This window comes from Urocampus carinirostris, chromosome 15 (genome assembly GCF_059441175.1).
Source record: "Urocampus carinirostris isolate Australia breed hairy pipefish chromosome 15, RoL_Ucar_1.0, whole genome shotgun sequence".
Lineage (NCBI taxonomy): Eukaryota > Metazoa > Chordata > Actinopteri > Syngnathiformes > Syngnathidae > Urocampus > Urocampus carinirostris.
In genome coordinates, this window is record NC_142363.1 from 23,013,858 (window position 1) to 23,040,407 (window position 26,550).

General features: G+C 38.0%; 1 protein-coding gene across 1 annotated transcript in view; it reads left to right on the forward strand.

Moving 5' to 3' along the window:
- The first annotated feature begins 1,298 nt into the window (after positions 1-1,298).
- The window catches only part of fndc3ba (fibronectin type III domain containing 3Ba), a 197,092-nt gene continuing 171,840 nt past the window's right edge, over positions 1,299-26,550 (forward strand). The window contains exon 1 of the mRNA XM_088354092.1: positions 1,299-1,437. The gene's annotated coding sequence lies outside the window, so the exon portion shown is untranslated. The remainder of the gene's footprint in view (positions 1,438-26,550) is intronic.

A 26,550-nucleotide genomic window follows, 5' to 3' on the forward strand; every position in this document is an offset into this window, starting at 1 on the left:
TTATTTTCGTTTTGTTTCTGTCGCCTTTTATGTTAGTTTTGCCAGACGTTGCATGTTGTGCTAAAATGCTAATTCCCCTTATAGAGATCAAAGCCAGCAGAGACGCTTACCACGTGTTGTGTTGTGACTCATTCATTTGCAGGTAAATTGTACCCATTTTTATACTCATTATTGTTATTATTTTCTCATATATATAAAAAGGATGATGTTGGTTGAAATTCAGACTAAAGTAAAATATATTGAATTCATTGTAAACGTTAAAAAAACGCTATACGATCTCTTGTTAAAAGTATCTTGTTAAAATGGATGTAAAAATGTATTGTGATGGTTGATATTCTAAAATGTATTTTATGTAAACTGAAAAGAAAGCTCTTTGATATGTTTTGGGCAGTCTACAACGAGCTACCAACGAGATCAAAGCCAGCAGAGAAGCTCACCACGTGTTCATTAGCAGCAACTGTAATAAAAACCTCATCATCCAGTCCAGCGTGAATGTGGATCTTTGGTGGGACGGGTACACCGCGGTTACATATAGAATAGAATAGAATAGAATAGAATAGAATAGAATAGAATAGAATATACCTTTATTGTCATTGTTACAAAATGGGTTAACATATTGTGACAACGAAATTGGGCATGACACTCCAGTTTCACACAGTCACAGTGAGGAAATATAGACAGGGTTGGGTAGGGTTACTTTAACTTGATTACTTTCAATTACTTTTGGATTACTCCAATACCAAATATGCTAATAAGAGACAAAATAAACTAAATATGAATATAATGACTACATTTTGTGCAGGCTTGGGGAGTAACGGAACACATGGAACGGCAAAAAGGATGTTGGCAAGCTGTTTGGATTTATTTTCATTTTGTTTCTGTCGAATTTTATATTAGTTCTGCCGGAGATCAAAGCCAGGAGAGAAAGCTTACCACGTGTTGTGAGTCATAATTTTATTCATATTTAGTTTATTTTGTCTTTTATGAGCATATTTGGTATTGGAGTAATCCAAAAGTAATTGAAAGTAATCAAGTTAAAGTAACCCTACCCAACCCTGCATATAGATATGAAAAAGCCTGACAGGCTGCATGTGGCCCGCTGGGCGTCGTTTGCCCACCCACAAACACAATTTGATTTGATTCAGACCCCTACATTCTCCTTGCGTTTTTAGTTTCAGTAGTACGGTAAAAAAGAGGGCGGGCTCTGGCTTTCCATGTGCGTGGCGCGTTTGATTGACATGGCGGAGCTTCGCTCGCACTAGTCCGCGTCGCGCCGCGCCAGCAGACAGGCGAGCAGGCAGGCAGGCGAGCTCCGGAGCCTGGGAATTTAAATCAAGAAGAGTTAAAAAAAAAGACAAAAACCTCCACCAACAATCGCCACTTCCAGACGAGAAAAGCAGCCTGACGTCGCTCCACCGTCGTTTCATTCGCAGCGAGGTAAGTTTCGGCTCTTTCGAAACAAAGGAAGCCATGTTGGAGAGGGGAAACTTTTATAAAGTGCGTGCGTGGAAGTGCGTGAGTGGAAATGTGTGGATCGGGAGAGTTGACGCCGGCAGTCTGAGCCACTCGCTTCGCAATATCCCGGAAAAAAAAGGAGCGGAAAAATGAGAAGTCCCTCCTGGGTGCGTTAACGCGTCGCGGAAAAGTGCGTCAAAGCGCGTTCGAGTGCGTCAAAGTGGCGTTTTGTAACTTTTTTCGAGGGTGGTTTGATTGATGGAGCGACAAACTTCACTTTCAATCTCTGCTTTGCTCTCAAGAAAATCAACACAACCGCGTCGAAGATGCTGACAAGGCGAATAAGCTTGTTTTCCTGCAAATGTGCTCTTTTTTTGCCTAACTCGCAAAATGTACAGGAAAAAGAGTACCCTTTGCTAGTTTATCGCTCATAATTAAACAACAAAATCCTCTTTCGTCGCTCACTTGCGACGTGAAAGCGAGTTTTCGGTGCTTTTCTTGTCATTTTTAGCTTTTTTTACCCAACTTAAAACGTTACTAGGTAAAAGTTGCACCTTTACGTAAATGCTATTGTTAAAATCGATTAACACTCAGTCTCGTTTATGCATTAAAGGAGATTTTTTTAGTGTTTTTTTCTGTCATTTTGTGCCTTTTTTGCCCAACTCAAAATTAACTGGAGGAAAAAGTTGCGTTAATGCTAGTTTATCACTTGGAAATTGATTCCACGATCCTCTTGTCTCGCTCCATCGTTATGTAAAGGAGATTTTTAGCGCTTTTTCTGTCATCTTGTGCTTTTTTTTAAACCAACTCGCAAACTTTAGAAGAAAAAATGTCTCATCCCTGCGTTTATGCACGTTTATGAGCAACACAAGTCTCTTGTACAGCTCACTTGGATTTCTCGGTGCTTTTTCTGTCACTTTCTGCCTTTTTTACTTCTCCCCCTCTGCACAATGAGGCGTTTAAGGGAAAATAAGAGTCTCCACTCCAGCAGATCCTAGCATTCCTTCCAGCCAGCCTCCCTCTTTCTCTTTTTTGCCTCCACCTCTCAGAAACGACTACGTGTCTGTTTGTGCACCAACACACACCATCTATCAATCTAGCGAGCCAACCCCTTCCCACGCAGGGGAAAAAACACTCCAGAAAGTTGAATAGATGCAAGACAAATCTACTCTTAAGAGTGCTTTGATTGCAGTGCACGGAGAAAAAAAAGTTTGGAATGTGACTTATCTATCGATGGGGACCTTATGGACCCCTTCCCAAGACCACCACTTTCCCCTCAGCTCCTCTTGCCCAATAGTGGACTCTGGATCCAGGGGGCACGTTGGAGAAAAAGAGATGACACTCGCTAATTTTGTCAGGGAAAGAAAAAAAAAGAGAAAAGAAGAGGAAATCTGATCCTAAATACATGACGTCAGATGACATTCCTTTGGTGCAAGGCTGATGTGGCTTTTCTTTTTTGGTCTTTTTTTTCTTTGCGTGGAGTAAAATGGGGGACAGGGAAGGAGGAGTGATGTAACAAGGGTGATATTCTTTTTCTCCTTGCATGATTGTTTTCAGTCTGAGAATGTAGTGGTCTCAAATGTTTATAAAAAAATCTATAAATCTCTCGGCACAATAATACGAAAAGCATAAGAGCAACATCAACTAAGAAAGACCTGTTTTATCCAAGTGGAGACTAAGGACTGCTCTGTGTGGTGATTATTGATGCTGTGTCTGCGGTTTCCGCTGGCAGATTATTTAAAGATTGCGAAGAAAAATTGATTTTAGATAAAAAATTGACTTCAATTTTTTTAAGTACAGGCGCTGCTCTACTTACGAACGAGATAGGTTCCTGAATTTATTTGTAAGTTGCTTCAGTGCTATATTTTGTCTGTATAAGTATGTTTAAAGCTTGTATAAGTAACCTGTATTGATTTACACTAACAAACATTTCCTAAAATAATATGCTCTATAAAGATAAATAAAGAGAAGTTTAACTTACTTGTGGAAGATGGGCTTCAAGAGTTAGGCTACTTCCTTCTCTGAGGTAGAAAGTGGGCAAAAAAAGCGATCCAACCATTTTCTCAACCGCATTCATCTTTCTTATTCCACTTTCATTTCAAAAGAAACTGCTCACCTCTTCTTTACACCTGCAGTTACTTTGGTTAACTCAGATCATTATATGTTTTATTTAATTAAGTCATTTCCTCTCATGGGTAATCTTTTTAAAGTCTTTACCAGCACAGTACCTGCCCGACTTACTAACGAGAGTTCCGGATGATTGTTCGTAAGTGGAATTTGTTGCTTCAGTGCTATATTTTGTACAAGTATGTTTAAGGCTTGTATAAGTAACCTGTTTTGTTTTGTCCTAAAAACTAAACATTCCATAAAATAATACGCTCTACAAAGATAAATAAAGTTGAGTTCAACTTACTTCTGGAAGATGCGCTTCAAGAGTTAGGCGAAAGTGGGCAAAAAAGCGATCCAACCATTTTCTCAACCGCATCAATCTTTCTTTCATTTCAAAAGAAATGGCTCGCCTCATCTTTATATTTTACACCAACCATTTCGAACGGATACACGAGATATGAAACAATAAAAACGTCTAAGTTCTTAGCGCGCAAAGAGATACAGTACACGTATGTTTACACACGAACTAGAAGTTGGATTTCTTCTTCCGGGCGGATGCTGGGTGGCCTCTCACAATTTCACGCAACTGAAAGAAGCGCGACAGTACTGTCCTCTACTCGGAAAAAGGTGCACACAATACAAAATCTAACTTACAGCAATGCCCGGATATTTTTCTATATTCCGAAAAAAAATGTCCGCATATACCGTTTTTCGTGATTCGAATGGTAGTAATTAGGGGAACATCTGTATCATATTTTGTTCTACCTATCAAGAAAACTAGAGCAATGTCTATTCCTCAAAAATCTGATTAAGTTCATTTACACTGCATTAAAAATTACTGACAGATTATTTTACTCATTTTAAGTATTGTTCTTGTTATTTACCTTAAATGTATGTAATATTTAATTAATGTAGGTCTAATAATCTGTCAGACTATTTTCTTGTTTACCTCTAAAACAATCTAATATATAATAAAATAATGAAAATAATGCTTCAAAAAAAAAAATCGGGATACGTGTTTGTTATATGATAAAGGCATTTTTATTTTTTCAGCAGACTATTTTTCCTATTATTAATATTTTTCTTATTTACCTAATTAAAACAAATTGAAATGTAGTAAAATAAGTAATATTACTTAAAATAAAGAAAATAATGTGATGAATCAGTCTTTTAAGGATTGACCCTGTTATTTTACTAAATTGTAACCTTTTTTAATAGTTTAATAACAAGAAAAATATTTAGAATAAGATTAATAATCTGTTATTTTTTTTAGTTTTAAGTATTTTTCTCGTTATTTACCTAAAAAATACAGTAAAATAATACTTAAAATAGGTGAAAATAATCTCAAGGGTGATTTAAAAATTTTCAGTATTATTTTATTTATTTATCTGTAAAAAAAAATTAAAAATATGGTAGAATAACAAGAATTATATAAAAAAATAAGCAAAATAATTTGACAGTTTTTAAAATCTTATTTTCAGTATAATTGTTTTTTTGACTGTAAAACACTTTAGAAATATATTAAAATAACGCGAGTAATACTTAAAATGATCTATGCAATGTAAAATAACTGTAATCCAATTTTTGAGAAATCTTATGATGCCTGTTTTTCTCTCCATGGTATGACTGCAATTTAATATGCGATTGAGGCCTTCTTCCTGTGTGTGTTTCTTTAAATACTTTTAATACAGTTTGTTCTATTTTACTCACATGTTTAGGTTAACGTTTAAGTCAAGTCATGTTTATTTGTGACATTTAATCACAAGGAGTCTCAAAAGGCTGCACAGACCTCAGATTATTGCAAACCACAGACTATTATTCTACCATCCCCTGATCTAAAACCTACATGAGGGCAAGGAAAAACTCAAAAACCTCAACATAAGGAAAATGAAGAAACCATGAGGTAATCTTTTGAATCATACATTTTACTTAATGTCTTGATCCATTTCACATGAATCAGTAAATCACTCTACTAATAAAGCAGACTAAAACTATCATATTGGGACTACATTACCCAGCATTCCTTCTATTTTGCCCACAATAGCTCCCCGCTGCTTGTGTCCGGTCGTTATGGAAACGGCCCTTGGCGCTCATCTGCAGCTTCTTATGTTTGTAATTTTACAATTCATGACTGTAAAGAATTATGGGAACGAAACAAATGTTTACCACGCTAACATGAACATGGGGTTGTACTTGTTTACTACCAATGACGGCTATGGACGTCAAAGATGTCAGTTTTCTTCTTTGATGTTTAATAAGTCAAAAAAACCTTATATTTGTTGTGGAATTTAGATGAGGACATTAAGTCCCATGAATAAAATCCATGGCTTCTTTTTTTGGTCGGCATGATTTGCATAGAAATGATTTGCATAGCTATGCTAACGTTAGCAGTGATGAGTAGGCCTGCTGCGCCTGACTTGTTCTGTTAAAGAATGGAAAATATATTTGTACAGATTTCTGTATTTTCAAATTGTTTTTAAAAAAAATGGAAAACAGTTGCACTGTCGCTGGATTTTCAAAATAGTTGCGAGAGACCGCCATGCTAATTTTCATTTAGTTTTTTTTAACAAAAGCGAGGTGAGCTATTTTACAATGACGGATTCTTGTGATTTATTTATTTATAACATAGTGGATTATAAAATGTTGTGGCTATCAGAGCTAACAGGCTATGCTAATCAGCGTGTTGGCCATATTGTTGGGCCAAGGCTAAATGTATTGGTGTGTATATGTATTTGTCATGCTTTGCTAGCATAAGTTGTGGTCATTCGGCCTGCTGTGACTGATTGGTTTTAGCGAAAAATTATATATATTCTGGACAGATTTCAGGTGTTTATTTTCAAACTACAAAGTTATATATTGGGGGGGATGAAAAACAGTTTCATGGCATGCTATGCTAGTTTTTCTTAGCTTGGTTTTAACAAAAACAAAGTGAGCACATTTTTTAATGGAATGTTATTAAAAAATTACAAATTTGTGTAATTTTATTAATTTCCTAGGGTTTTAAATCATTGGGGTTAATAGAGCTAGCAGGCTATGATAATCACAGTTTTGGCTGCATTCATTTGGATGCAAAAAAATAAAGATTATTACTGAGGTTTATTTGTGTTTCCTTTGTTTATGTCGGTAAAATGTGTAATTTTTGAATCCAAGGCTAAATTGATTAGTTTTGACGTGATTTGTACAGTAATTATAGGCTATGCTAATAATAGTTTTGTCTGTCCCTGGCTAGATTTATCGCTGTATTTGACATGCTATGCTAGCCTTAGTGATCAGGCCTGCTGTGTCTGATTGATTTTGCCGTAGAGAAGCAAATATTTCATTACAGATTTATGAGTTTATCTTCTAAAAGGAGCAAAATGATACAAAGTGAACTACAAAGTCAGATTTTTGGGGGGGATCTAAAACAGTGTTTCCTGGCATGCTACGCTAACTTTTTTTCTGTTTGGTTTTAACAAAAGAAAAGCAAGCTCATTTTCAAAGAATTGATTTTGAAAATGATAAATTGATGTACTTTATTTTAACAATTACTCAGACTTAGTGCATTTTAAATCATTTTGGCTAACATGCATTGCTATTTACAGATTTGGCTGAATTTCCTTGGCTTGGAAAAAACAATTGAGGATTATTATTAAGGATGGTTTAGATTTCTTGTGTTCATATTTGTAGGATATGCATTTTTTAATTCAAGGTTAAAGACGTTGGTTGACATGATTTGTATGGAAATTATTACTGAGGATTTTTTGGTTTACTGTGTTTGTGTCAATAAGATGTTTTTTTTTTTTTTTTTTAAATCCAAGGCTAGGCAGACCATGGTAATTATAGTTTGGCTGCGAACAAAACACTGAATATTATTATACTATTATTTGGGTTTCCTGTTTTCATGACTTTAAGATATATCGTTTTCTTTTTAAATCCAAGGCTAAAGTAATCGTTTGTAATTTGGATATAGATCCAAGGTGTCAGGACTAGAACGGAAACAGGACCCAATTCCGTAGTGTTCGCTGGGCGCGGGAAGCAAGACGCTCTTGTACTCTGATTGTGATCCGAACACGGAAATGGATCTTCCGCAGCGAGCGATGGCGGTGTCAGGGAGGGAAAAACTCGTAGTTAGCCGGGACTGGGAGAGCAAGGCGTGGTTGGGGTCGGAAACGAGTCGTAAGCCAGAACGGGAGGGTAGACATAGTCGGGGATAAAAAGAGGTCGTAAGCCGGGACGGGAGAGCAGACGTGGTCAGGATTAAAACAGGTCGTAGCCAGAGACAGACGGGAGCAAAAAAACGGGAGGGAGTCAGGGTCGAAAAAGGCTCAAAAAAGGCCCATTATACACTGAAGTTCGCAGACGGACTGACAACAGGGGACTGACAGGACTGGGTTCAAATGGTTACAGGGAGCCAATCAGAACCAACCAGCCAAATGAGCGGGCACAGTTTATTTCCATCAGTAATCATGACACAAGGTGTATGCTAACTTTGGCTCTGGTGATTAAACCTGGCAAAAAATGGTGAATATTTATGTTCAGCGTTTATTTTCAAAATTTGTTTAGTCGTCTGAAATATAAAGTTGAAAGGAAATTGGAAAACAGTTGTATTGTAGTGGGTTTTTCAAAATGTTATGCTTATTTATTCTATGTTGGTTTTAACAAAAGCGAAACAAGCGTCTTGTCGGTCTGGTTTTTACCAAACGTGTTTGTCCTACAAAGAGGAGAGAACACATAGGCGTTATATTTGATCAAAGAAGTGGATGTTCGATTGAGAAAATATTAGCAACAGTTACGTCGGCACGCGTCTCAACAATGACACTCGAACGCACCTTTGGGTGCACGTGTCGTGGCCTCTTAAGTGTAATTAATGTCACCGCAGTGTTCTTGGCCCCGATTGACAAAGGCGCTCATGTGCCTTGCGGTTATTCCATCTGATTCAACGCTCTGTTTAAAAAAAAAAAAAACAGTTCTCTTGATGTTACCACGGCAGCTCTTTGCGTTTGTGCTCAATCAGAATGTAAACAAAGCGTTCCGAACTGTTCGGCGCAGGAATGCTTGGAACCTCTTCAGCTCGTTGAGATTTCATATCTGAGATTTTTTCCGTCCTCTGTTTCTGGTTTGCGGCGAAGCCCGGAAATCGGACAGCTTCGGGATGCACGGGGCATTTAAATAATCGTCTATTTTTGTTTCTTCTGCTGGTATGAGCACAGAAGCCGTTGTTCTCGACGAGAGTCGGATTTCTTTGGGCCTTTTCTCCCGTGTGTGCATAGGTCACCGGGTTGAATAACACTTTATATAAGTGGACGACCTGAGCCGTGTAACTATTGCAGCTTTGTCCTCCAGGTGCAAGCAACCGCATTACTTTTATATAACAACGTCAAGACAGAAAAGTCGAGTGAACTTGAAATTGCATGCTCAAATTGCGCCGGTTCTCCTTTGACCAATCAAATGACAGCGTTGTGGTCAGCACTGTCTTGGAGATAGACGTAATGTAGATAATAATGTAAATGTAATACTAATACTAGCACTGATGGTACTTACCGTAAATTCCGGACTATAAGCCGCTCCTTTTTTCCCTCACTTTCAACCCTGCGGCTTATTCAGCGATGCGGCCAATTTAGGTAATTTTAGCGGCGCTCGAGTGTTGCTACCATTAACTGCCCTGTCAAAGCTATATTATTATTATTATTAAAGCTTTGAAAACTTTCTCGGTGTACCGTCTTTCTTTGTAAATATGTGTAACCCATGTATAATATGTATTTGCAACTGTATATTTTTGTATTGTATTTATTTGTATTTATTTCAGACACTTATTCTGATATGTTTTGAATGGGCAAACGAAAAATGAGGGGTTTTCATAATATACACTTTTTTCCTTGGATTACTTTCAACGGGACTCTGCAGGTCTGCATCAAACCTTAAGTACCGGTATCATTTTCCGTTCATTTTGCCGGCTGTGATTTTTGAACTTTGGACTTTAATGAAGGACATTTAGTTTCAATCGCGGGACTTGAAGTCGGGTTGGGGTTAATTTTGTGTTTGTGTTACATGTTTAAATGTGGGCGCATGCGGCTTATATACAGGTGCGGCTTGTGTATGTACAAAATCGGTTTTCCTCTTAAAATGTGGTGGGTGCGGCTTATAATCAGGTGGGCTCTATAGTCCGGAATTTACGGTATTTTGAAAAAAAAGTTACCACATTACAAAATTTGTATTCAAATTCGAACATGCACCGAAAAATCCACAGAAAATTGGACTTTGTTGGAAAAATAATACATTTTAAAACAATCTAGATCCGTCAGGGGTCGGCAACCTTTTTGAACCCGAGAGTTTATTTTTTTGTTACTGATTATGTACTTTTGTTGGTTCTATGTTATTATTATGTAATTACCAGGTTGTAATGATTTGAGTTAGGGTTCAAACCAAAGTAACCACAAAACATTGCTTTTAAAGACACTGATCCTGACAATCATTTCTCAGGACAGTTAAAAATCAAAATTCCTAGAAAATCTCTTTGACCCATCACTGGTAAGCTATTTTCAAAACCTGTCCGCGGGCTACTCAGGTGCTTTTAGGGGGGGTACCTGGTCCACCACATCAAAACCCCCTGTTATAGATTAATCATCCTTCATTTCTGACAGCATTAAGTTATCCCGATTTCTTTTTAAAGGGGCACTGTATTGTTTAGTGCCTTATGGTGGTAAAAAAAAATACACTAATTGTCATAGAAGCGCGGAATTTGAAAAACAAATACTTATAGGTTGAAAACTTTATGTATTTTATAACACATGAGCCTCACCTACTGGAAACTGACATAATTGTCAAACATCTTGCTGCTATAGGTACCCAAAAACCTTCAAACGTCCAGGCGAAAAAAAGAAAAAAAAGGGGTGCAGTTTGAACACTTTGAGATTCTGAAGTTTGTGTTCTTCTTTGTGCTTTCCAGCACTCATTATGGGTTGCACAACTCAATACATCGAGGGTTCAAAAAATTTACAGACGCTGCACTACTTACGAACGAGATCGTTCAGAAGTTGAATTTGTTCGCAAGTTGCTTCAGTGCTATATTTTATATGTCTAATGTTTATATAAGTATGTTTAAGGCTTGTATAAGTAACCTGTATTGTTTTGTACTAAAAAAAAAATAAACATTTCACAAAGTAATATGCTCTATATGGATAAATAAAGTTGAGTTTAACTTACTTTTGGAAGATGAGCTTCAAGAGTAAAGCGACTTCTTCCTCGGTGGTAAAAAGTTTCCGAAAAAAAGCGATCCAATCATTTTTTCAACAGCATTAAGCTTCCATATTCCACTTCGAATGTTGGACCCTCGATGCCGCTGTATTGAGTTGTGCAACCCAAAATGAGTGCTGGAAAGCACAAAGAAGAACCTCAGAGTCTCAAAGTGTTCAAACATTCATTTCACTTTACACCAACTCTATCGAATAGATGCACGAGATATTAAACAATTAAAATGTCAAAGTTCTTAGCGCGCTGGAGATACAGTATAGTGTGTTTACACATGAACTAGGAAGAGGAAGCGTATTTCTTATTCAGGGTGGATGCTGGGTGACCTCTCACAGCGCCACACGGCGGAAAGAAGCACTACAGTAATGTCCTCCACCCGTAAAAAGGTGCACACGATACAAAATCTTAACTTAAGCTATGTGTGGATATTTTTCGACATCCCCAAAAAAATGTTAGCATCTACCGTTTTTCGTAAGTCCAATGGTCGTAAGTAGGGGAGCGTCTGTACTCTGTAGCTTTTGAGGAAAAACTATTATTTGTCTCATTAAATCCGAGTATTGGATCATCCATCTATCCATCCATCCATTATCTGGACTGCTTATCCTCAGTAGGGTTGCGGGGGTGCTGGAGCCCATCCCAGCCATCTTCAGGCAGTGGGCAGGGGACACCCTGAATTGGTTGCCAGCCAGTCGCAGGGCACACAGAGAGGGACAACTCACTCGCTTATTCACACCTAGGGACGCTGCATACATACACAATTGTTCTCCTATTAACCTGACATGCATGTTTATGGAATGTGGGAGGAAACCGGAGTGCCCGGAGGAAACCCACGCAAGCACGGGGAGAACATGCAAACTCTGCACAGGAAGGTTGGTAGCTGGATTTGAACCCATGACCTCAGAACTGTGCCGCACACGCGCTAACCACAGCGTTGCCGTGCGTACCCAATATTGGATCAGTTTCCTAATATTCGAAATCAGCATTATTATCTTACTAATGGGTATTTCCAATTACAACTTATTTTTTTTAGGCAGAATTCGAAATCGGAAACTTCTCTTATTTTTGTTTTTTTGACATTTGGCCAATTTATTTTGCCAGATTTTAATTGGTTCGCATTACTGCTGCTGAAAACGATTAAAATGTATTTAATAGACTTGATATTTTATATTCGTTTCCCACAAAAGTGTGTTTTGTTTGTTTATCCATTGCGGTGACTTATAGTGACATTTAACAAACTTTCTGCTTATGTGCTATTATATTAAAACCCACCGTTTTTATTATTTTACTATATGATTGTAACTTTTGTCTTTTTTTACTTGAAAATTCCTACACAAGCCATGTCAGGTTTCTGTTCATGTCAATAAAAGTTGAGCATAGTTTGCTCTGTCAAGTTTTCCACTGCTATGCTAACAATCGCATTCTGACACGTTTTCATAATTTTGACACTTTCTTCTTTTTAATCCGATAAACAGCTTGTCATGTTCTACTCGCGGACAAAGCTGGGAAACATAATTACGCCCGGCAGCGGTGTTCTCCTATTACGTTTTTCTAACACTATGCTAACAATAGCATGTTGTCACGCGTGTCGTGCGAAATTACCCAATTCTGTTTATTTTGTTACAAAACTGATTTTTTTTTTTTGTATGAATGGTTTGTCATCATGATAGTGACAAGTAAGACAATGAAATAATCTTCTAGTTGGCGGCAGTAAATACCTCTTGCAAGCTACCGAGTTAAAGCTAGTTCCAGGTGAAATCAGTACAGCGTACCTCTTCATACAAGTTGAATTTCTTCCAAGATCGTGCTTGTAACTCGAATGGTTCGTATCACGAGCACATTTTCCCCGTATCAAATAATTGAAAACAAATTGGTCCACTCTCATTTTATCAAAAGCATTCAAGTGAACCCTAAATAGCTATAAAACACATCTTCCTGGTCACTAAAAACAGATTCAATAGTAATTTAACAGAAAAAAAGCAATAGTATGATAAATGAAATTATATTAAAGAAATAAAAATTGTGAGCTTTTTCTATGGAGGGAGTTGGCGTGTGGTGTGGGGTATTGTCCAAGAGGATATCCTAATCTGTCAATTTATTTGTTTTCCCTGTATTTTATAGATTTTTTTGGATCATTTTGAATAGTGTATGCTGCAAGTAAATTATTATCTTCTTGTGTTTATAATTGCTTAATAAGGGGAATTGCAACCATTATTAAGAGAAGCAATCAACGGAGTTTGAGATGTATGAGTTTGAGGGACTGTTGACGATACGTAAGCATTTACTGAACAATTAGAATTACTCTTAATTAAATGAATGTACTCACAACATTTTCCTAGCACAATTTATTGTTTTGACTACAGTAGTTTGCATGTGCGAACTGGAAAAAGCGAATGCTGGTGGTAAACGTTCACGAGTGATCTCGAGCAGTCTCTAGAGCAGGGGTGTCAAACTCATTTTAACTAGGGGGAAGCCACACAAAAGAACAAACATTCTCCCCGGGGTCGGACGAGAAAAAGAGAGAGAAAAAGAGAGAGAGAAAATGAGAGAGAGTGGGACAAAGAGAGAAAGGGAGAAGGAGAGAGAGCGAACGTGAGAAACAAGAGATAAAAAAAGAAATAGTGAGAGAGGGGGAAAGAGAGAGAAAGAAAGAAATCCAAAGAGAAATAGAAAGAGAGAACAAGAAGAACAGAAAGAGAGAAGGGGAGAAAGAGAGAAGGGGAAAGCAAGAGAGAGAAAGAAAAAAAAGGAAGAAAGAGCAAAAGAAGGTAAAAAGACACAGAGTGAAAGAGAGAGAGAGAGAGAGAGAGAGAAATACAAGTACAGCGTCTTTGTGAAAGGCACCCGGCTTTGGCAACATCAAGTGGAAATATTTCAACCTGCAGCCCGTTTTTCTCTTGCGCTTCCCTCAGCGTTGCCTCGCGGGCCGGATTCAATCCCTTACTGGGCCTGATACGGTCCGCGGGCCGCCTTTTCGACACCCTGCTCTAGAGGTAGCCTATGGGACTCATTGTGACCTGCATTCGGGAGCAATATTGTTGTTGCAAATTAAATTCATATAGCAAAATTCTCGTGTTTAGATTTGCTCATATAAACCGGGTTCGTACGGGTGCTTGAAATCCTTGAGAAAAATAATATAATCTAGACAAGTTTTGTTAATTTTCCAACTCAACTTCAAAAGGTTCGGTTTAAAATGTGTAAAATAAGAAGATAATACTTGAAATGAAAAAAGTTATGAGCCAGTGGAAATGATTTACTTATTCCGCTATTAATATTTTTTTGTGTAGTGTTGTCTGTGTTTTCGTTTATTCAATAATAGTCTGACATCACGATTGCTTTTTCATTTTTAGTTGAGTATTCAGTCAAACAAACCATCAGGGTTCTTACAGGTGCTTAGAAACCTTGAGAACACTTCAATTTAATGTTGTATTTTCATGGATGGAAAACCGCTGAATTTTGGGTGAAGTGCTTGTAAATGCTTGAGATTGTTGCCATGTTTCTCAACAAGTCTGCTTAAAAATGACGCAAACACTGCTCTATCGTGGCTTCGCTTTTCATTTGCATTTCCCTCGTAATTCACTTAGCCATGCAAAAAATTAATGTGGCATATCCCTGTGGTATATTGTCATGGGAAGAACTTACCGCAACTGAAAATGTAAGCTACATCATTTTTTCGAGAGATATGTATCAAAAACAAACATATTCACAATATAGTCAAGATCTAAAAATCAAAATACTTGCTACATGATTAAAAATCAATGGAGAAATTGGAAAATTAGCTTTGAAAAATTGAACCCTTTAAGTCAAGTCAAATCACGTTTATTTGGTTATCCTTTAATCACAAAGAGTCTCAAAGGGCTGCACAGACCACAGATTAATATCCATCATATCTAATGCAAGCATGTAAATGCTGAAAGGAAAGGGGCCAAGTACTGAACCCTGCGGAACACCACAGGTAACACTAAAGGGCTCAGATGTCATTTCACCATATTTAACACAGTGCGTCCTATCTGAGTGGTAGGATCTGAACCACAATAGGACGGTTCCTGAGAGACAATCCATTTTTCCAACCATTCTAGTAAAATATTATGGTCTGCAGTGTCAAAAGCAGCACTAAGGTCCAGCAGCAGCAAGAGTGATGAAGCACCAGAGCCCATTGCCAGTAGGAGATGATTTGTTACCTTAATCAGAGCTGTCTCAGTAGAGTGGTTAGCCCTGAATCCTGATTGCATGGATTCAAAAAGATTGTTCTCGGATATGAAATCATCCAGCTGCTATGCCACTACCTTTTCAAGTACTTTAGAAAGAAACGGTAGGTTTGACACAGGTCTATAATTACATAAGCTTTCTGGATCAAGGTTGTGTCGTTTCAGTGTAGGTTTAATAACGGCAGACTTAAAAGCCGCTAGAACTACACCTGAGGAGAGTGATAGGTGTATAATATTTAGAACTGAAGGTCCAAGTACCCCAAGAAGACATTTAACCAGCAAAAGTGCTTGAATTCGGCCATGAAAAACGGACCCTGTATAAAGAAGTACGCAGGGTTGAGTAGGGTTACTTTAACTGGATTACTTTCAATGACTTTTGGATTACTCCAATTCCAAATATGCTAATAAAAGACAAAAGAAACTAAATATGAATAAAATGACTAAATTTTGTGCAGGCTTGGGGAGTAACGGAATACATGGAACGGCAAAAATGATGTTGGCAAGCTGTTTGGATTTATTTTCATTTTGTTTCTGTCGCATTTTATGTTCGTTTTGCCGGAGATCAAAGAGATCAAAGCCAGGAGAGAAAGCTTACCACATGTTGTGAGTCATCATTGTATTCATATTTAGTTTCCTTTGTCTTTTATTAGCATATTTGGTATTGGAGTCATCCAAAAGTAATTGAATGTAATCCAGTTAAAGTAACCCTACCCAACCCTGGAAGTATGTACCGCTGTAAAAAATGCGCGACGTTTAGCTTTCTGGATCAAGGTTGGATCGTTTTAGTGTAGGATTAATAACGGCGAACTTAAAAGCCGCTGGAACTACTCCTGAGGAGAGTGATATGTTTATAATATTTAGAACCGATGGTCCAAGTACTCCAAGAAGACCTTTACCTAGGAAAAACGGACCCTGTATAAAGACGTACGTACCGCTGTAAAAAATGTGCGACGTTTTGCTAACATCCAGGGCGGTTTAGAAGGCTGCGATGTTCACGTCCTCTCGTTTTGCACAATGAAAACAGTGAAGTCTTACCCGCCGGCAGCAGACGCTCGCCCCGCAGAGAGAACTGGACACAAACGCGCTCTATAACATAACCTGACTGCGCTTCAAACGGGCGTACAATGTATATGTTATGCGTCCCTCGCCGGGAGGTCTGGAAAAGTCTGCGCGGCGCCTGTTTGTTTAAACCTGAGGCCGCTAGCGGCTGCTAACTGCCGTCTATTGAGGCGCGCATGAATGGCAACCTTGATTCCTAATAAAAACACCACATCCCGGCTGATAGAAGACGTCGGGGGTCGCCGTGCCCTCGCAAACCTTTGCAATGCCTCGAAGTTGCGGGAATATACCGTAAATTCCGGACTATAGAGCGCACCTGATTATAAGCCGCACCCACCACATTTTAAGAGGAAAACCAATTTTGTACATACACAAGCCGCACCTGTATACAAGCCGCATGCGCCCACATTTAAACATGTAACACAAACACAAAATTAACCCAAACCCGACTTCAAGTCCCGCGATTGAAACTAAATGTCCTTCATTAATGTCCACAGTCCAAAAATCACAGCCGGCAAAATGAACGGAAAATGATACCGGTACTTAAGGTTTGATGCAGACCTGCAGAGTCCGGGTCCTGTTGAAAGTAATCCAAGGAAAAAAGTGTATATTTCCTAATGTAAGGGTGGGAAAAATATATCAAATGAACACATTTACTCACGCAACTCCTTTTTCTTTAACCAACTTTTTACCCCCTCTTCTTTCCTTGTCCGTCCCTCACCTTTAGCGGTCCCCACTTAAACTCGGCACCCGCGTTTGTTCCGCCCCTCATTTTCGTTCACCTGTGCAAAACAAATCAGAATAAGTGTCTGAAATAATTACAAATAAATACATTACAAAATTATACAGTTGCGAATACATACTATACATGGGTTTCCAATTATACCAAGTCAATCTTGTTGCCGACATTGTACTTCCACTAAAAAATGTGTTTAAATACAGTTGTGTATAATGCAACCGACGAAATAAGCCCCCCAAAAATGTTAGTATTATGCGACAATAGATACCAGGAAAAAAAAAGTAATGGAAATCTCGTGAAGGAATTGTAAAAACTAATGACGAATTTGTAGGCCGTACAACCTTTGCAATTATACATGAGTCAATTCATTTAAAAGTGAAAAATGTTTTTGCATTGCCGGAAACTCATCAAAATGTAACTGGATGTCAAGTTTTGGACATGTTTGATAATGACTTAGTTGCCACACTTGGGATTGCCGTTGCTCACTGTTGTTTCAAGCGTTGCTCACCGACTTCGTGTGAACGCTCAGACCCGTGGAAAATTACAGGGAACATTGGCTGTGGGTAAATAAAGTTTATGCTAGATTCCGAGACTAAACTAGCACCTAGCTTACCACATTTTTTGGAGGTTGGATGAAGACAGCGCTAGTTTTGGCCCAGAAAAAGTGAATGCTAGCTTTGGGAGTAAATAAAGGTTATGCTAGCTCTGGGTACTAAAATAGCTTTGAGCATAGAAGAAGACAATTCAATTTTTCAAGATAAAGACCAGGCTAGTTTTGGTGCAGATGACGTCATTGTCAGTTTTAGGAATCCATTTTCAAGGTATATGAAGACGACGACTAGTTTGTCTAAGAAAAAGTCGATACCAGATTTTGGAGTAGATAAATGCTATGCTAACGTAGGAGACCTAAATGGAAAGTGTGTATTATTTGACCACTCTGAAAACGAGTGCTAAAAAACTCAAAGAAGATTACAAACGATGGAGACTCAAAGTGACCAAACTGCACCATTTTTATTCAAATTTTTGTTTGGGGGCAAAGCCTTTTTGAGTTTTTTGGGTACCAAGGTTTTTAGTTTTTCTTGGGGTGCAGCAAGATGGCACACAATCTAACAGCTCCCTCTAGGTCAAGGGTGGGCAAACTACAGCCAGTGGACTGCATGCGACCTGTCAGGCTTTTTAATCCAATTTAAAACCGTAAAAAGTAAGTAATACTGTAGATGATGTTGATAAAAGTACTACACTTAAAAATGTGATATGTCCAATTACTATTTCAATGTGTTTTTAGTGATCAGGAGTTTTTATAGCTATTTAGGGTGAACTTCTATAATTTTGGGAGGCTGGGAACACATTGTTTGAGATACGAGAAATTCTGTACAGACGCTGCCCTACTTACGAACGAGATTCCGGACGATTGTTCGTAAGTTGAATTTGTTCGTAAGTTGCTTCAGTGCTATGTTTTGTATGTTTATGGTTTGTATAAGTGTGTATAAGGCTTGTTTTTAAGCAAAACTGTATTGTTTTGTACTAAAAAAATAAACATTTCATAAAATAATATGTTTTATAAAGATAAATAAAATTGAGTTCAACTTACTTTTGGAAGATGCGCTTCAAGAGGTCCTCCTCCGTGGTAAAAAATGTCCGAAAGAAAGTGTTCCGACCATTTTCTCAACCGCATCGAGCTTTCTTATTCCACTTTCATTTCAAAAGAAACGGCTCGCCTCTTCTTTACACTTTACACCAACCATAATAAATGGATGCACCAGATATTAAACAATGAAAACGTCAAAGTTCTGAGCGTGCTGGAGATTCAGTATATGTAGCACTGTATGTTTACACACATACTAGGAAGAGGAAGTATATGCTCTATAAAGATAAATAAAGTGAAGTTTAACTTACTTTTGGAAGATGAGCTCCAAGAGTTAGGCGACTTCCACCCTCGTGGTAGAAAGTGTCAGAAAAAAAAGCGATCCAACCATCCAATATAAGCATTTGCTTCTGACTACCCCTTTCGAACATATTATGTAATATTATTTTGTTGTTGAGTTACTGTTTTTGTTCTGTTTTTATTTTAATGTCCAAATAAAGATTTCATTCATTCAGTTTTTAATCATTCTCAACCGCATCAATCTTTCTTATTCCACTTTCATTTCAAATGAACGGCTCGCCTCTTTTTTACACGCGCTGGAGATACAATATAGTATGTTTACACACGAACTAGGAAGTCAAAGGTTCATTCTACTATAACTGTGTTAGCTGCAAATGATTTCATTGTTTGGAAAAAAAAAAAAAACGCCTTGTTACATGACATGATCCTGTTCCACAACACGATTAAATACCAACTCAAATACCACTCGCTTTGTTGTTCCTTCTGCTGTTTAGTTATGTTTTCTTTTCACTGAGCAGTGATCATTTTTACCGTAAATGCTAATCTTGCGAAAAAAACATTTGAAGAAACTTAAGCTCCTGTGACATTTCAGTTACGTATTTAGCATTGTATAAGTGAAACGGAGTTTCTAAAAAAAATGGGGTCAGGGTGGGGTCGCAATGATGCAGGTAAGCTAGGACGTGTCCCCCGAAGCTAAAGAGCCTTTTTGTGTCACTAGCTTGTGTGTTGTCAGAAAAAGGAAGATGTAGCAGCTCTCAGATTACAACAATAAGACAATGCAATAGTGCTTTGTGCGTGTCACTGTGTGGGTGTCACTTCCTTAAGTTTTTTTGTTTTGTTTTGTTTTTTAAATAAAAGTTTTTAGCTGTCATGGAAACGTTTGACTGTGATTCCAGACTGATAGCAGTTAGAATTTATGGCTTTTTACATACTGTATGTCACATTTATTGTATTTGATGGCCCTTTCCAGTGAGAAGAAAAATGAATGAGTCAAAAGTGATAGCAAATTCAGATTTATTTCTTCTAATTCTGAAGAAACTTTCCAACAACCCAAGAATGAAATTGTAAAACTTTTCTAGCGAAAGTACAGAAATACATGACCATCTGTAAGTCTAAAATTGTAATCCAGTGTTCTCTTTTGCCCGCGTCCCTGTGTCCTAGACGCATCATTTTTGCTGGGGACGCATCGGGTCAAATCAACGTCCGTCCCCGGGACGCAACTTTTCGACACAAAATTGTCATTATTACCCGATTACTTTTATTTTTAACAAAGATTTACAGCACTCCAAACTTTTCGTCAGGCAGATGCGCCATTGTTGTTTTGGTCTCGCGGTTCGAGTTTTCGTCTGCACGCCGATCTCGGCCAACGAGATCTCGTTGTGTAGTGAAAGGAAGTCCGTCGTTTTTTAGAGAACCGGCTTTTTTGGCTCAACTCATTAAAAAGAGCCGGCTCTCAAACGGCTCACTTGCTTTGATGATTGATATTACGAATTATGTTGTATAAAGAAGTTAAGACAAAAAGGAAGTATAAAAGGAGAAAATAAAAAAAGACAGGTTTGTGGTTATCCCTTGAATCGGTATATTACCAACAATAATTTGATGCAGAAAATGAATGAATAATTTGATGATTAAAACGGAATGAATATATAGATTTATATTATATATTTGTCGCCGATTTACGATTTCAACCTCGATAACACTAAATTTTGGGGACCCATAGATTTTTGAGCATGCGATCACTTTTCAGAGGTAAAATGAACACTGTAATCACAATTAATTTGGTGATTCTTGTCTTCAAATTGCACTTAATGATGGCATTAGCTTATGAATTAATACAAATATAATTTTGTGTCAAAGAATATTTCCAAACTTTAAGTACTTGTATAAACAAATGCGTTTTATCCCGTTCACTGCCAGCCGTTTTAGAAATGTTAAAACATTTTTTTAGGATGTTAAAAATAAACAGGGTTGGGTAGGGTTACTTTAACTTGATTACTTTCAATTACTTTTGGATTACTCCAATACCAAATACACTAATAAAAGACAAAAGAAACTACATATGAATGAAATTATGACTCACAACACGTGGTAAGCTTTCTCTCCTGGCTTTGATCTCTTTGATCTCTGGCAAAACTAACATAAAATGCGACAGAAACAAAATGAAAATAAATCCAAACAGCTTCCCAACATCATTTTTGCCGTTCCATGTATTCCTTTACTCCCCAAGCCTGCACAAAATTTTGTCATTTTATTCATATTTAGTTTCTTTTGTCTTTTATTAGCATATTTGGTATTGGAGTAATCCAAAATTAATTGAAAGTAATCAAGTTAAAGTAACCCTACCCAACCCTGAAAATAAAATAGCATAAAATATTACTACAGAATATTCTGGTCAAAAGTGAGGTACAGAACAAAAGTTTGATTCACAAATGTCCAGGCAAAATGGCAGACAATCCCTTTTACAGTACAAAGGCTAATAAAAAAGAAAACAAAGCAAAATGTAATTTTCATTTAACCCTCATCGGTGTATGTGACTCCAGAGAACGTTATATTTTATTGTGTTTTCAGTAAATGATCACTAAACAACAACAATTACTAGCTTTTTTTCGCAAAAATGGCCATAAACATTAAAGGTTTTTACTGGGCTAACAGCTAATTAGTAGTCAAACTCAACTCGACCATGGGGCGGGATCCAGCCTACATTAGTAACCTATAATCACTGATGACAAGGGATCTTTTCTAAACACAAGGTATTTATCCTCAAACAATGTTCATGTTTGGCGTGGAATGTGTTAACTGGTTTATTTTGACAGCTGAGTAAACCAACTCACCATGCTATTCAAACTTAACTCTGCCCTCTAGCGGCTGTAGAGACCATTTGGTTTGCAAGTATTTGAAAATAGATTATAACTTTTGATAAAAATGACCTAGAGCATAGGTGTCAAACAGGCGCCCCGCAGGCTGGTATAGGCCCACTGAGGCCATAAATCTGGCCCGCAAGACAACGCTGAGAGAAGCGCAGGAGAAAAATGAGCTGCAGTTTTAGATATGTCCACTTGATGTGACCCAAGCCAGGCACCACTCGCAAAGCAATTGGGGTAGTTTCTCTCTCTTTTTCTCTCTCTCTTTCTCTTTCTCTTTCTCCCTCTCTATCTATTTCTCTCTTAGGGTTAGGGTTGCTCTCTTACTTTTTATCTCCGTCTCTCCTTCCTTCTGTCTTTCTCTGTTTACTCTATTTCGTAAATTTCTCACCCTTTTTCTTAACCCCTTGACCTCTTTCCCTTTTTTGTCTCTGTCTGTTTTTACTCTCTCTCACTCTCCTTTGCTCTTCCCTTCTTTTTTCACAGTTTCTGTCATTCTCATGGTATATCTTTTCCCTCTTTTTCTCTGTCTTTTTCTCTTTGCTAATTCCTTATCTTTCTTTTTCACTTTCTTATGTTCTTTCTCTTTTCTTTTCTGTATTTTTCCTTCTCTTTCTATTGTGCCCTTTCTTTTCTGCTCACTCTATTTTTCCCTATTCTTTCTCAGTTTTTCGGTGTCTCTCTCTCTCTCTCTCTCTCTTTTTTTTTCCTCTCTGTCTCTCCGCCTCTTTCTTAACCCCTTGACCAATTTCCCTTTTTTGTCTCTGTCTGTTTTTAGTCCCTCTCTCTTTTGCTCTTCCCTTCGTTTTTCTCACTTTCTGTCATTCTCATGGTCAATCTTTTCCCTCTCTTTCCCTGTCTTTTTCTCTTTGCTCATTCTTTTTCTTTCTCTTTCTCTTTTCTTTTCTGTCTTTTTCCTTCTCTTTCTATTGTGCCCTTTCTTTTCTGCTCACTCTATTTTTCCCACTCTTTCTCAGTTTTTCGGTCTCTTACCTTCTCTCTCTCTCTCTGTCTCTGTCTGTCTCTCTGTCACTCTGTCCCTGTCCCTGTAGTTCTAACTCTCTATTTATCTCTCTCCTTCATTTTCTTTTTCTTCTTTTTTTCTTTTTCTTAAACCTACTCGTCCGGCCGGCCCCCGTGAGATTTTGTTTTCCAGCATGTGGCCCCCAGTTGAAATGAGCTTGACACCCCTGACCTAGAGACTCGCCGGATATGGCCCGCGGGCTGCACGTTTGACACGCCTGCCTTAACCTCTTAAGTGTCCCGAATCCGAACGTTGCGGCAAACCGCCCGTGTGAGAACCGGGAATGTGTCGTCTGCATGTTTGTGTATGTTCTCGATAACCCCGTCGCTGCTTTCACTTTCCATTTCCCAGCATCCTCCAGTGCCGTGTTGAAGTATCCCAGCATCTCATGTTTGCTTGGCACCGAGCTGCAATGTTTGCCCTCCTCCCTTCTTTCTTTTCGCTTCCATGATAGCACCCCACCTAAACTCCCCGCACATTCCCCGCGGTCGAGCACCCCCCCCTCCCTAACATCCCTAACATCCCCCTCCTCCCTCGATGATTTCCTGCATTGTTGACCGCCGCTTCAGGAGGAGATAAAAAGAATCCTTTCAACTTTCCTCCGTGTCCGTATTTGAACATGAAAGCGCTTATGAATGAGTTTATTTGCACTTGACGACGGAGGATAAAACCTCCCAAGGGACTTTTCATGAATTAAATGATGCGAGGGGTGTGATTGGGGGGGGGGGGGGGTGATTTTTGTCAGCAGATGACTTGTAAAGAATGTGGAAAATGTTCCATGAAAGGAATTAAAACTCCACACATTCCCGATTCAATAATTCCTTCCTTTTTTAGCACATTGAAAGCATCCATTAGGAAGTAAATCATTTTGACCCTGCAGCTGGAACAAGTATTAAGTAACAAACTGTCTTTTTTGGGTGTTAAAATGGGAAGGTTTCAAAAGAGTTGATTGTCGATTACGTTTTCAACCTTTTAAATAAGTAAATACATAAGTAGTGTGCGGCAGCACGGCGGCACAGTTCATGTCATGGGAACCTCCTGCGTGGGTTCAAATCCAGCTCCGGACTTCCTGTGCGGAGTTTGCATGTTCTCCCCGTGCTTGCGTGGGTTTCCTCCGGGCACTCCGGTTTCCTCCCACGTTCCAAAAACATGCATTTCAGGTGAATTGGCCGGTCCAAATTGTCCCTAGGTGTGAATGGGCGAATGAGTTGTCCGTCCTTGTGTGCCCTGCGATTGGCTGGCAACCAGTTCAGGGTGTCCCCTGCCCACTGCCCGGAGATGGCTGGGATGGGCTCCAGCCTCCCCGCGACCCTAATGAGGATAAGCGGTACGGCTGATGAGATGAGATGAGATGAATAGTCTGCCCAGTGTATCCATCAAAATCAAGCAGTTTTACTGTAGAAGACAAAAAAAGACCATTCATATAGTCTGTGCTATGACGTAATCGTATTTTTTTAAAATCATTTTATTTGTATTATTATTTATTTAGTTTTTATTGCATGTCACGAAGCGGGTCGGGAAGCAGGAAGTTGGAACTCATGTGCGTAGACGATCTGTCACTTTAATTGAGGAAGAAAAGTTGTCCAACACACAAACGGACCTAAAACAAAACAAAGCAGGCTCAAATGCAGGCAAAACTACAGACTAGGCATTTTAACGGGATTAAACAGAACTTGCAGGAATCTTTCAGAATGTTACACAAGAATAAACAGGTATCAAACAGGCATGAGCAGGTTTTCAACAAGGGTAAACAACGATCTGGCAAAGGGCAGTTCCAAAAGGCGCGTTTAAGTACCCATAGGAGTAATCAGGAAAATGCAGGTCAGCCGGTGTCAAGGGGCGGGGCCAGCTGGGCGCCATGACAACCGTGGAGGACATGACATTGCAACCATTTTCCGTGTCTGTAGATTAGGTTCTCCGGTTTGTTGCGTAGTGTTTTTATACAGCACTTTATGCGGCATTTCATTGGCCAAAAATTTCTTTACAAATCAATTTAAATGATTTGATGATTTTATGGGGATCATTTTTATAGGATTAAGGGAAAACCCCCATATGACTTTTTGGATTAAGTCAGGAAATGCATACACTTTACATATGGATTATTAGAAACATATTTTCAAGACATTTTTGTCTTAATTGGTGATCATCAAATATCAGCTTCAAAATAATGTACCTTTTTTCACACAAAAAGTGGAAAAACATGTTTTTTTTAAATTAAAACACCATTCGACTTACGAAAATCGGTTAGATACAAACATTTTTTCGGGATGTCGAAAAATATCCGAACATTGCCGTAAGTGAGATTTTCTATTGTGCACCGCTTCTTTCCGCCGCTACCCGCGTGTGGCGCTGTAAGAGGTCATCCAGCATCCACCCCGAAGAAGAGATCCACTTCCTCTTCTTAGTTCGTGTGTAAACATACAGTGCTACGTATACTGAATCTCCAGCATGCTCAGAACTTAAACGTTTTTATTGTTTAATATCTGGTGCATCCATTCATTATGGTTGGTGTAAAGTGTAAAGAAGAGGCGAGCCGTTTCTTTTGAAATGAAAGTGGAATAAAAAAGCTCGATGCGGTTGAGAAAATGGTCTCGTTTTTACCACGGAGTACCTCTTGAAGCGCATCATCCAAAAGTAAGTTGAACTCAACTTTATTTATCTTTATAAAACATATTATTTTATGAAATGTTATTTTTAGTACAAAACAATACAGGTTACTTATACAAGCCTTAAACATACTTGTATAAACCTTAAACCTACAAAATATAGCACTGAAGCAACTTACGAACGATCATCCAGAACTCTCGTTCGTAAGTTGGGCAGCGTCTGTACTGGTAAAGACTTCAAAACAATTACCCAATTAAATAAAGCATATAATGATCTGAGTTTACCAAAGTAATTGCAGGTTTATCTAATTTTGTGCAGCGGCGAGTTACTTCTTAGCTACAGTTAAATACAAACTTCTAATTTTGTTTTTATCTGTACATTATATCATTTAAAAATACAGTTAGTATGCATGTTTTTATGCATAATATCAGCTATGTTTTTTTTTCTTAGTAAATGCATATTTCAAATATAAATAATATTAAGTAGCTATTGTCATTATATTAGCATAAATTATATTTATGAAAATAATTTGATGATAACAATTTCTTACAATAATTAATAACTAGTACACATTTATCGGCCCGCATTTACAAAATGATCAGTTTGAGAACTTTTGTCCGAAAATCACAATGTTTTACCACTCATGAGCTATAATTTGTTGCTTTGTGAATATGTTAATCAAAAGGGAAATTAATAATATGAATTGCATTTTTTATTTTCAAAATATTATCCGCTTATATAGTTAGTCGATATGCCAGACTTTTTTAGTAAGGGGACATTGTGTAATAATTAATGTCTACCAGAGAGTAGTGAAACATCTTCATCCATTAAAAAAAAACAATATTGATTTGAATAGTAAGCAAAAAAATAAATTATCATAAAAGGTGCATATTTTTGAATACTCATAGGTCAAGAAATGTGTTTTTATTTTACATTAAAGTAGGCTGACATGACTGTGGGCCATCTGGCAACTAAGGGAACCCACAGAAACCAAACATGTTACATGTCGAAGTGTCCTTGGGTAAGACACTGAACCCCTAATACCCCTAATCAGCAGGTTAGCGCCTTACATAGCTGCACGGCCGCTATTGGGAAATGTGAAGCACATTGTAAAGCGCTTTGGGAAGTCATTGACTTGAAGCGCTATATAAATGCAGATCATTTCATTTTCATTTCAAAAGAATGAAAAGTAAAACGGTGCTTTATGGTCACGTTGAGTCTTTCTAGTTTGTATCCTTCCTTGTGTTTTGTAGCACTTGATTTCGGTTGCACTACACAATACGGCGACAACTAGTGGTCAAATATTACACAGTGTCCCTTTATGAATCCTTTCACCGCCACTAAAACAGTTCTATAACAGCTTATTTTCTCGTGTGAGT